The sequence below is a fragment of the Coregonus clupeaformis genome, unplaced genomic scaffold (assembly GCF_020615455.1).
Source record: "Coregonus clupeaformis isolate EN_2021a unplaced genomic scaffold, ASM2061545v1 scaf1760, whole genome shotgun sequence".
In the NCBI taxonomy this organism is placed as follows: Eukaryota; Metazoa; Chordata; class Actinopteri; order Salmoniformes; family Salmonidae; genus Coregonus; species Coregonus clupeaformis.
The window spans coordinates 77,302-89,276 of record NW_025535214.1 but is presented as its reverse complement, the minus strand read 5'-3'; the positions used below and the strand labels follow the sequence as shown (position 1 = coordinate 89,276).

The 11,975-nt window shown below is 45.2% G+C and overlaps 2 pseudogenes; one reads left to right on the top strand and one right to left on the bottom strand.

Moving 5' to 3' along the window:
- Positions 1-1,259: 1,259 nt before the first annotated feature.
- On the bottom strand, positions 1,260-1,434 carry LOC121565974 (annotated as a pseudogene).
- Positions 1,435-11,031: 9,597 nt separating this feature from the next.
- On the top strand, positions 11,032-11,211 carry LOC121565975 (annotated as a pseudogene).
- The last annotated feature ends 764 nt before the right edge of the window (positions 11,212-11,975 follow it).

Here is an 11,975-nt window from a genome sequence, read left to right as displayed (position 1 = left end):
TATTATAAAATGTATTTAATATATGTCTGATCAGGCTCAGGTAATATCAGGTTTGTATTTTCATGCTGCTCAAAGCTCTAATCAAATCCAGACATTTATAAGCGTTATAATGCTTTTGAATGACACTTCCGGTTTTGGCGGAAAATACCGGGTTACCCGGGAGAAGAGTGATTTATTCTCGGGATGGAACATTTGTATAATATCGAGGAAATATTAAACCCTGATGCGCATACCAGTTGATTCACAAGACACCAACTAAGTAACTTACATATACGGTATCATCATTAGGCCTAATGGCATTTCATGTCCATGATAGGAAGTTTGTTGTAGTGACTCAGTAAGGCTAATTGTAAAAGTAACCCTCTAAAGTGCCATGTTTGTAGAGTTTATTATGTGGAGGAAACATTTAGGCAGCCAGGACCATACACCAGGACCGCTCCGTAGGCCGCACTGTAGGCCTAGCTCTTACTGCAGTCCAGTGCCATGGACATCTTTGAAGTTTGGCCTCTAAGTAATTTAGGACGGCAACTTTATGAAGGCCTCTTCACCGTGGTCTTATCGTACAAGGCTCTACAGACATGTAAAATAAAAACAGGCTATTTTTATTGTTCATATTATTTGCGTTGATGATGTATTGAAGTCAAGTGGTTCAACATTCAAATGCGACAGTCATTGGAACACTTGCGCCACCAAGTGGACAATTCCTCAGTTCCCTTGTGGCATCAACGCTACCAGAGATATTTGATATAAGATCAAATGTTATGTCAATATTATTATCTCTAAATTGATTCCCCCACCCGTATTTCATATATTATTATTCCGATTTAGCTGTTAATCTGGATTTAATTTATAAACGCTTTCTGTCATTTCCGATTGGAGGGCAGATGACCACGTGACTTACGAACCTACAAATGTGTTACTTTGTAACAGTCAAAAGTGGTTATTCCCAACGTTGATCAACTCCCAATCTATGATAAGATTTTTTTAAAGCATTATCTTTAAAGCATTATCACTGTACCATTTACACCCTGTATCCTGTGCATGTGACGAATAAACATTGATTTGATTAGATGATTAACGCACCATTCACATCAGCTATCATAGTCAATATAGCAGTGACTGACTTGACCATCACTTTCTAGCCATCATTGACATTGAGATGAAGATGGTCAAACGTGAAAATATAAAATACATCGTGATCCTAATGGAATATCACAAAGCAATTCTGTTGTCTTTGCCTGCTTTATCTTTACAATGACAGGGGGTGCACCGTTCCTGGAGGTACTGCAATACCAGGTCGATGCGTGGAGTGGACGGAGCAAGCCCCTATTCCATCTCCCTGTTCCAAAAATCAATTTAATATATGGTCCCCAGATAGGGGACGTATCAGATATTAAACTGATAAGAACAGATTTTTTCTTTTGAAAAAGTTTTTATTGATCAATTATTTTAAAAACAGCTCACATTTTTTAAATACATTTACACACATAAAAACGGCATCAAGTGCATAAAAACCAGCATTATATTACAATTAAATTAAAAAAGGTACATGTTGTTTATTTAAAACAATAAAACAATCCTACATAAAAGTACCCATTCTTGTAAAAGCCAATTACTAAAAGCCATTTAAAATGTGCATAAATGATTTAACAAAGTTAAAACATTTTTAAGACATAAAAAGCCTGTCAAAAAGTCACTTTGTTAAAAAGCTGTCTTCGGTCCTTTGTACAAAAACGCGGTGAGTCCTTATCAAAAAAAGCCTCCTCCTGCTCTTCCCGAATCGACTTCGTACCCATCCGTCGGGGCCCAGAGGAGACTCCTCCCCTAGGCGCATCGCCCTAGGCACCGCAGCGCTGTCAGGCCGTGGCCGCCGGGACCTTGGGTGTTGTGGGGGACCCTTCGCCTGGGGTCGAGGCCCCCTGTCGTTCGTACCACCCCAGGGCTTCCGTGGCTACCAAAGCTGATAAGAACATTTTTTGTTTTTTTTTTGTTTTGGAAAAATAATGTTTATTTTCATTTCACATTCAAATACAAGTACAAATTCAGTGCATAACGTTGTACATAACATGGATTTACAAAAACAGTACCTTAACCGTATCAAAATAACAAAACTCCTAAAAAAAGTGCTGTTCTGAGGAACCTGACCAGCTAAAAGGCCTACATTCAAGAGAAGCATGTAAACAATTGCCTCTAACAATCTCCCAAAGCTGATCTTTCAAAGGAATAAAAACTATTATAGAAAGAAAATCATACACATATACCAAAGGGAACTCTGAATAAACCTCAGTGTATCGAATATTTACAAAGCCTACATTTCAATTTACATGACAGAATACAGTTATACATAGGCCTATATATAGGCTATAAAAAACGTTTACAAAGAAGGGTATATCTATTAAGAATTTTTACCCATTTCATGAAATTATTTCCAAAACCACATTTTTTCAGAACTCTAAACAAAAACTCATGGTTTACCATGCCAAAGGCTTTTTCCTGGTCCAAATTTACAGTAATAGCTGGCAGGTGCCTTTCCTCTAAATCTGCTTGAACGTCTCTGTGCAATTGCAAGTTCCAGGTTAACTTTCTCCCTACCACACCACATGTTTGGTCTAAACCAACAACATATGCCATGGCAGAAGACAGACGATTAGTTATGGCTTTACTTAATACTTTATAGTCTACACATAACATTGTTAAAGGTCTCCAATTTGCTAGTGTCTTGGGGTCTCCCTTTTTGTAAAGTAGCGAGATTACCCCCTCGCACATTGAACCTCCCATATGCTCCAAACCAAAAATAACTCTAAATACTTCCAAAAGATGACATCCAATTAAATCCCAAAAAACTATGTAAAACTCTTTAGAGAGCCCATCCACTCCTGGTACTTTATCTTTCATGCTCTTCAGTGCCATATATATTTCATCTAAATTCAATTCCCCTTCTAATTGGTCTCTAATATCTAAAGGTATCTGCACATCCACACATTTTAAAAAAGTAGTCCCCTTCTCATAATGAATTGTTTGCTTTTGGAATAGCTGAGAAAAGTGCTGGGTAGCGACACCAAGCATGCCATCTCCATCCTCAACCGTCTCCCCGTCTTGATTCAATAAAGCCGAAATGGTCCTCCTCTTTCCCCGTGACTTAATTTGTTTGAAAAAAATATGCAGAGCACTTCTCATCATTATCCCATTTATCTTGTTGACTTTTAAACATGAAATCTCGAGCTTTCTTTTCAAAAAAGGCCTGCTGCTTTTTCTGCAGGTTACACAATGTGTCTTTATCTAAACCACCACCATTCAAATTACCTTGGATGTGCAGATCTTCTAGTTCGTTCTGCAACTTATAAAAATCTTTGTATTTATTACGTGCTTTAGCTTTGCAATAATTCTGAATAAAAATCTTGATTCGTAATTTTGTGCTCTCCCACCAGTCTATGACAGTAGAATAAAATGATTTCATGGTTACACAGCCCTGGAAAAAATACCTAAATCTAGTCTCAAATGTTTTGTCATGTAAAATACCATTATTAATTTTCCAATATCCTTTTCCAAATTCAATTGTTTTTAATTCTACTGTCACAGACAGGCAACTGTGGTCAGAATAAAAAACCGGAGTGACGCGTGCAGAGGACACACCGAGTCCACGCGGAACAAACACATAATCTATGCGGCTCCTCGCGCCCCTGCTGTTTCCCCAGGTGAAACCGGGATCATTTGCATGCGCCACTCTATAAGTATCAACCAAATTATATTTCTCTATTAGATTTTTTACAAGATGCCCTCCCAGATTACCTCGGTCATATGATACATTAAAATCTCCCCCCATAATAACCTGTCTGTTTGTCATAAAAATAGCGTCTAGGTTGTTCAGCATTTCCCTCCTTTCCTTGGGTGTCGATGGTGCATATACATTAATTAACCGAATACATTTGCCCCTCCAATCAATATCTACTATTAAAACCCTCCCGTGTACTGCCAAAAAACTTCCCACTATTTTTAAATCCCTATTTCCACATAGAACACCAACCCCTGTAGAATGCACCCCGCCAACACTCCACCATGACTCTCCCTGAACCCATTCCCTCGTAAATCTCTCCACATCATTTTGATCTTTTAAATGTACTTCTTGTAAAAAAACACACAGAGAAGCAAATGGAGGACAAATGGGAAAAAACAGTCGCCCTTTTAACGGGGTTCCTAAGCCCTCTAGCGTTTATGCTAGCTATGTTAAAAAGGGACGACATGGGGAAAGGAGGGAAGCAGACAACTATCTAAATATGACATGAATTTCCAGACTCACTTTAAGTACAGTTCCTCGTTAGGAGGCCTGTCTGGGAAACGGTGTTCCCCAGGGGGAGGACTGTCCACAAAGATAGGGGTCGGGAAAACCCCTTCCTCCTCAGTCAGTGTGGGTGCTGGAACACCGCTGGGTGCGAGACCGCTGCTGTCGGTAGAGCTCGCGCCTGACAGGGAAAGCAGAGTCTCCTCTGCGCTGCCCGGGTTTCCCGCGCTTTTCTCCTCAGACTCCCCGCTTGCAAAACAACTGAAGCGATTCCCCCCCCAATGGCGGACTCCTCCGTCGCCTCCATGCGGATGAGTGAGGAAACAGGGCTCATCTGCTTCCTCTTGATAGAGCACTTCCTCCTCTCTCCCACCGTGGTCCAGCTCTCCGGAGCAGAGGGCGCGGTGGGCTCTCCCGTAGCCTCCTCCATTTGCTTGCTCCAGCTCCTGTCCCCCGCTCCGCTCTCCTCATGAGGTGATGATGGCGCCTCACTCCCGCTCTCCTCAGACTCTCGCAGTTCTCTCTCCATCACTAGCTCCTCCACGACCTCCTCAATAGCGCGTAGCTCTATAACTTTTCCCTCATCTGCTCTTTTCCCGCTCACCGCTCTGGCGTAGGAGGGGGCTGCCTTTGGGCAGTGACGGAACAGGTGCTCCTCTGAGCTGCACAGACTGCAGCGCTTGGGCACGGTGCAATCCCTCATTACATGGCCGAGGGTCCCACAGTTTCTGCACCTTGTCTGGGTGCAGGCATCAGCGAGGTGCCCGTACGTGCTGCACTTCCTGCAAAAACGAGGCTGCCCAGCATACATGAGGTAACCCCTGTCTGCACCGGTTGAAAAAGACGCAGGAGGATGGAGGTAGCCATCATGGCCGCTTTCGTCCTCCTTTAGCAGCACGCAAAACTGCCTCTTCCCTGTCCAGATGCCTAGGGCGTCCTTAATATCTCTCACTCCTGGCAAGATGGTCACGTACCGGCTGAGGTAGCACACTAGTGTTTCTTCAGTGACCCAGGGGTTGAACATGTGCACGGTTAGCACCCTCAGATTGTGCCTGCACAGGGACTCAACTTGAAAACTACTGAGGGTGAGTGCTGTCGCGTTCGTTCAGAAGAGCCCTCTCATCTCCTCCACCCTGGTGATGGTGTAGAAAGACACATCGTAGAACTTCTCGGGTGTGTTTTGTTGCAGATAGTGCACATCATCTGCTGTCAGCCGTAGAGGTCCAAAAATAACGTATTTTCCAAAACGAAATCTCTCCATCAAACTTTCTTTTCCAGACCATTGAAAACGCAGTGTTCTTCAGTCCTCTTCATCCATCTTCTCCTTTCTCCTCACCCTCATCACCCTCTTCATCCATCCTCTCCTTTCTCATCACCCTCATCACCCTCTTCATCCATCCTCCACCTACCTTTTCACCTGCCTATCCATATCTCTGCAACCATTACAACCGGTAACACCTCGCCAGTCATCTCCAAGACCTTCCTAGTAACATATCCCAGTAATCCCAGTGCTTATCTCTTTCCTGTGTGTGTGTGTGTGGCAGTGTTTGGCCCCAGCAGGGGTTATTAACCTGCTCCATATGGACCTGGATGTACTATTGCAGGCCGCCACATCTCCGGCACCCAAGGTTGGTGTGTCTCCCTATTGGTCAGGCAGCAAGGTCACCAGGTCAAGGTTCAGGGGTCAGTCAGACACAGGCTTGTGGTCCTGGTGGTTTGAACCCTTCCCCTGGTTCAGTGCACAGTCTTTGCATGCTATGCATGGGTTCACTCAACGTATGCAAGGGATGAACTGACAGCCTTCCTCACATGGAAGTAAGACCGAGGGTACCGACTGACAGACAGGGTACAGACAGACAGACAGGGTGCAGTCAGTGTGTCTCTTCAGTCCAACCACTGAGATGGAATACGATCCATCATTGCAGCATTACCAACAGGCAGGCCACTGGACTGGACTTTAGAAAGGACAAACGTTCAGTTATTCATGAACATTTGTTCCAGTGAACCAAAGGGAGATTGATGCTCTATTATTGGATGCTATCATAATATAAACAAAACCCTGAGAGGATAATAAGTAATACTAACACAGAAAATCAGTGATTAATATGGCATACAAACACAGAAAATCACAAATGGAGCAGCTGGACTGAAGAACACTGCGTTTTCAATGGACTGGAAAAGAAAGTTTGATGGAGAGATTTCGTTTTGGAAAAGCAGACGCCTGTGACAAGGTGGTCTGTATGAAGTGCCGGGAGGTGGGCCATCGCTACGAGGAGTGCACGAACGGAAGGTCGTGCAACCTCTGTGGCGAGCGGTCCCACCTCATCCGCAGCTGCCCCTCCTCCTGGGCCAATAAGGTCAGGGCTGGCGGGATGGAGGCGGCGGCTGCGGACCGGGCTTCCGAGCGCCAGAAGGAGAAAGCGGCAGTTGCCAAGGTGGCGGTAGTGGAGGAGGTGGTAGAGGAGGTGGTGGTGGTGGTAGTGGAGGAGGTGGTGGTGGCGGTAGTGGAGGAGGTGGTGGTGGCGGTAGTGGAGGAGGTGGTGGCGGTTGTTGAGGAAGTGGTGGCAGTAGTGGAGGAAGTGGTAGAGAAGGTGGAGGGCGCGGAAGGTGCGGTGGTGGGAGAAGTGGGAGTGGAGGCAAAAACCCTCCCCACCCCAACCCCCCCGCCCCAGACTGAAGTGACCCCTGAAGGAGAAAGGGCCGAGAAAGACGGCTCTGGAGAGACGGAGAGTGAGAGCTCCCCAAGTGGGTCTGACAGTATGATGACAGTGTCGGAAACGACACTGTCAAGTGGGGAGAGTGCAGGAGAGGTGGGAGAGACCCTGGGCGAACACCTCCCCCCACGGAAGAGAAACGCTGAGGAGCTCTCCGACCCCGAACAGGGCGAGGAGAAGAAGGGAAAGTTGGAGTGGGAGAGCTCCCAGGGGGAGGATGAGTCCAGGGTCTTTCCATCAAACTCCCCCAACCAAGAATCGTTTTTTAAACCCTGTTTTTACCTCCTCTCCCTGCCACCCCCCCTTACCCCGCAGGGAGAGAGAGAAAGTTTCTAATAAATAACCCCTTTTAAACTGTTTTAATGCCTTCTTTCCTTTTAGCACTGTTTACTAACCTCTTTTATGGCTTTTAACATCTCCACCATTAATGTTAGGAGTATAAAGACTGATTTAAGAGCACAGTCTGTTTTATCCTTTTTAGAAAGTTTTAATTCAGATATGTTTTTATTACAGGATTGTGGTCTACCCTTTTTAACCTCTTACAGTAAATGGGAGGAGAAGTGGCAGCACGGGCCCTCCATTTGGAGTGGATCCAATTTGAATAAAAACGATGGTGTTGCCATTTTATTCAAGACCCCACAGGTGGTGGTGAAGGGGAGCACAGTGGTGGTTGGGGGACGTGCTCTTTTAGCCAACTGTACTTTTATGGGGAGGGATTTTAACGTGCTAAATGTATATGGTTTTAATAACAAACATGACCGGTGCACGCTTTTAGAAGACCTGCAGTCCCAGATGCTGGGGAGGGATCCTCTAGTGGTGGTTGGGGATTTTAACTGTGTTTTAAGTAGAGCAGACAGGAGAGGAGCGGGAGAAGATTTTAAGGTAGATAGGTCCAGTGTTTTATTGCAAGGGTTGTGCAGGGATTTTAAACTAACTGACTGTTTTAAAACCCTGCATCCAAGAGAGGAGGGCTTCACCTGGACCAGTGGTGACGGTAACAGAGCCTCTCGCATTGACTATCTGTTTACCCACGACTGCCCGCCAACTGATGCTAGAATAACCCCTGCTTTCTTCTCAGATCACGTAATGCTTACGTGCACCCTCTCACTAACTTCGGGTGTGACTGTAGGAAGAGGGCCCTGGAAACTGAACTGCTCCCATTTAGAAGATGATAGAGTAGTTATCCAGTACAGGGAGCAGTTCAGCCAGTGGCAGACGCTACAGGACTTCTTTGACACACGAGCTCAGTAGTGGGAAATGGTGAAGGGTAAGACGAGGTCCTTCTTTAGAGAGATAGGAAAGAGAAAAATCAAAGAGAAAGATAGACGCATGTTGGGACTGCAGAAGCGACTGGAGCAGTATTTTAATCTAAACCAACAGGGCTTTGATTTTAACCAGGAAATCAAAGACGTTAAGAAAGGAATTGCATTTTTAGCAGAACAGAAGAGCAAGGGGGTTATTTTAAGAAGCAAAGAAATGGAATTAGAAGAGGGGGAGAAGTGCACTAGGTACTTTTTTAAGAAGATAGTTAGCAAGGATAGGATAATGACAGGGTTAAAAGATAAAGATGGGGTTTTAAAAACAGACACAGAGGGAATTAAAGAAGTAGTCGAGGATTTATATGGGGAATTGTTCGGGTTTAAAGATGTGTGTAAGGAAACAATGGAGGACGTTTTAACATACATTGACAGGACTATACCCAAACCGGACGACCTAGTAAAAGACCTGACAATGACCGAACTTGACAAAGGACTGAGACATTTTAAGAGGGGTAAATCACCGGGGAGGACGGCCTCCCTTTGGAGTTTTATCTGACCTTTTGGGATGTTTTAGCCGACGAACTTCTGACTGTTTTTACTGACTTCGAACAACTTGACAGACTACCTGACAGTTTTAGAGTAGGAATCATGACCCTTTTACATAAGAAAAATGACAGGACTGACCTTAGAAACTGGAGACCGATTACCCTTTTAAACTTTGATTGTAAACTTTTTACCAAGGTTTTAACACTCAGAATGTCTTCTGTTTTAGGGGAGGTGATCCACCCAGATCAAGCCTGTGCCATTCCGGGAAGGAAGATCACGGACAGCCTAGTACTGATCAGAGATGCCATCTGTTATGCGAGAGACAGAAACATGCGGCTTATAGTCCTAAATTTAGATTTTGAGAAAGCCTTTGATCGGGTCTCGCACCAGTACCTCTTCAAGGTACTGCAAAAAATGGGGTTCCCTGAAAGGTTTCTATTTTGGGTGGGATTGCTGTATGGGGACATCACCAGCAGAATCCTTGTAAATGGGCATTTGTCAAGAGCAGTGGGAGTACACTGCGGCGTCCGTCAGGGATGTCCATTATCTCCCCTCCTGTTTGTGGCTTGCATCGAACCACTGGCTTAGGTCTTGAGAAGGGACCAACGGATCAGTGGGGTGGGTATCCCGGGGAGTGGGGGGATGACCGCCAAGTGCGTTTTTTACATGGACGACGTCAACATTTTATGCACCGACCTTTTATCTGTTGATAGGACCCTGGACAGGACTGACTGGTACGGACGAGCCTCTGGGGCGAGACTGAACAGAAATAAGACAGAGAACCAATTTTTCGGACCGTGGGCTGTGATTTTACCTGTCCTTTTATTAATCAGTTCTGTTTTTATCCCCCCAAGATCAACTCTTTTAGCTCTGGACCGGATGTTGTTTTATTTTCTGTGGGGAAGCAAGTGGGAGAGTCTGAGGAGGGAGGTGGTAAAGAGGCCCAGGCTCAAGGGGGGGAAAGGCTTGCCTGACCTCTACTTGTTCCTGGGCAGCCGCTATACAGCATTACATCTCACTCTCGCCACCTCCCCGGTCAGCAACAAGACCCAGGCCCTCGCACGGTTCTGGCTGGGGTCTTACCTCAGGTCTCTGAGGCTGATCCCAGTCGACCTGCGAGCCCCAGTCTCTTTCCGGCTCCCCACACACTATGTCCAGCTCAAAACGTTTTTAAGACATTTTAAACTGGAAAAGGAGCCTGTCACGGTTTTAACTAAGCACCGCTCTCTTCTCTCTCTTGTGCAGGAACGGGAACCGGTGTGTCCAGTGCGCAGGCTCGCTATAGGTGAGCCCACAACGGTTTGGCGCAACATGGCCCATCCTGCTCTGCTGAATTGGCATCGTGACCTATCCTGGATGGTCGCCCATGAGATCCTCCCGGTCAGGGCCGTTATGCACTCCCGGGGCATGGCGAGGACATCCGCGTGCCCCCGACCAGGCTGCGGCCAAGAAGAGTCGGTGAGGCACTTGCTCTGGGAGTGCAGAGCCGCACGGGACCTGTGGAAGGAAGCAGGCCCCCTGATCACACGTCTGCCAGCAGGGGAGGACCTAACGCCCCAGCTCGTGCTGTATGGGGTGGGCCGAAGGCCTGTACCACCAAAGGCCTTCACAAAACTCTGGCCCACCCTCATGTGTCTGAAGGACGCACTGTGGTCCTCCCGCAACCTAATGGTAGGAAAACAGGTAGAGACCACCCCCCAGGCAGTGGCTTTGGTAGCCACGGAAGCCCTGGGGTGGTACGAACGACAGGGGGCCTCGACCCCATGCGGAGGGTCTCCCACAACACCAAAGGTCCCGGCGGCCACGGCCTGACAGCACTGCGGAGCCTAGGGCGATGCGCCTAGGGGAGGAGTCTCCTCTGGGCCCCGACGGATGGGTACGGAGTCAATTCAGGAAGAGCAGGAGGAGGCTTTTTTGATAAGGACTCATCCCGTTCTTGTACAAAGGACCGAAGACAGCTTTTTAACAAAGGGACGTTTTGACAGGCTTTCCATGTCTTAAAAATGTTTTACTTTGTTAAATCATGTATACACATTTTAAAATGGCTTTTATAGATTGGCTTTTACAAGAAAGGGTACATTTATGCAGGATTGTTTTATTGTTTTAGATAAACAACATGTACCTTTTTTAATTTAATTGTAATATAATGCTGGTTTTTATGCACTTTATGCCGTTTTTATGTGTGTAAATGAATTAAAAATGTGAGCTGTTTTAAAAGGAATTGTATCAATAAAAAACTTTCCAAAAATAAAATAAAAAATCTGTTCTTATCAGTTTAATATCTGATACGTCCCCTATCTGGGGACCATATATTCAATTGATTTTTGGAACAGGGAGATGGAATAGTGGCTTGCTCCGTCCACTCCACGCATCGACCTGGTATTGCAGTACCTCCAGGAACGTTGCACCCCCTGTCATTGTAAAGATAAAGCAGGCAAAGACAACAAAATTGCTTTGTTATATTCCATTAGGATCACGATGTATTTTATATTTTCACGTTTGACCATCTTCATCTCAATGTCAATGATGGCTAGAAAGTGATGGTGAAGTCAGTCACTGTTATATTGACTATGATAGCTGATGTGAATGATGCGTTAATCATCTAATTAAATCAATGTTTATTCGTCAAAAGCACAGGATACAGGGTGTAAATGGTACAGTGATAATGCTTGAAAGATAATGCTTTAAAAAAATCTTGGCATAGATTGGGAGTTGATCAACGTTGGGAATAACCACTTTTGACTGTTACAAAGTAACAAATTGGTAGGTTCGTAAGTCACGTGGTCATCTGCCCTCCAATCGGAAATGACAGAAAGCGTTTATAAATTAAATCCAGATTAACAGCTAAATCTGAATAATAATATATGAAATACGGGTGGGGGAATCAATTTAGAGATAATAATATTGACATAACATTTGATTTTATATCAAATATCTCTGGTAGCGTTGATGCCACAAGGGAACTGAACTGTATACATCTGGCCCTTCATTGGACACTGTGTTAACAAACCTCCAAACGAGCTTCAACTCCATACAACACTCCTTCAGTAGCCTCCAACTGCTCTTAAACACTAGTAAAACTAAATGCATGCTCTTCAACCGAACGCTGCTTGCACCCGCCCACCCGACTAGAATCACTACTCTCGACGGGTCTGACCTAGAGTATGTGGACAACTA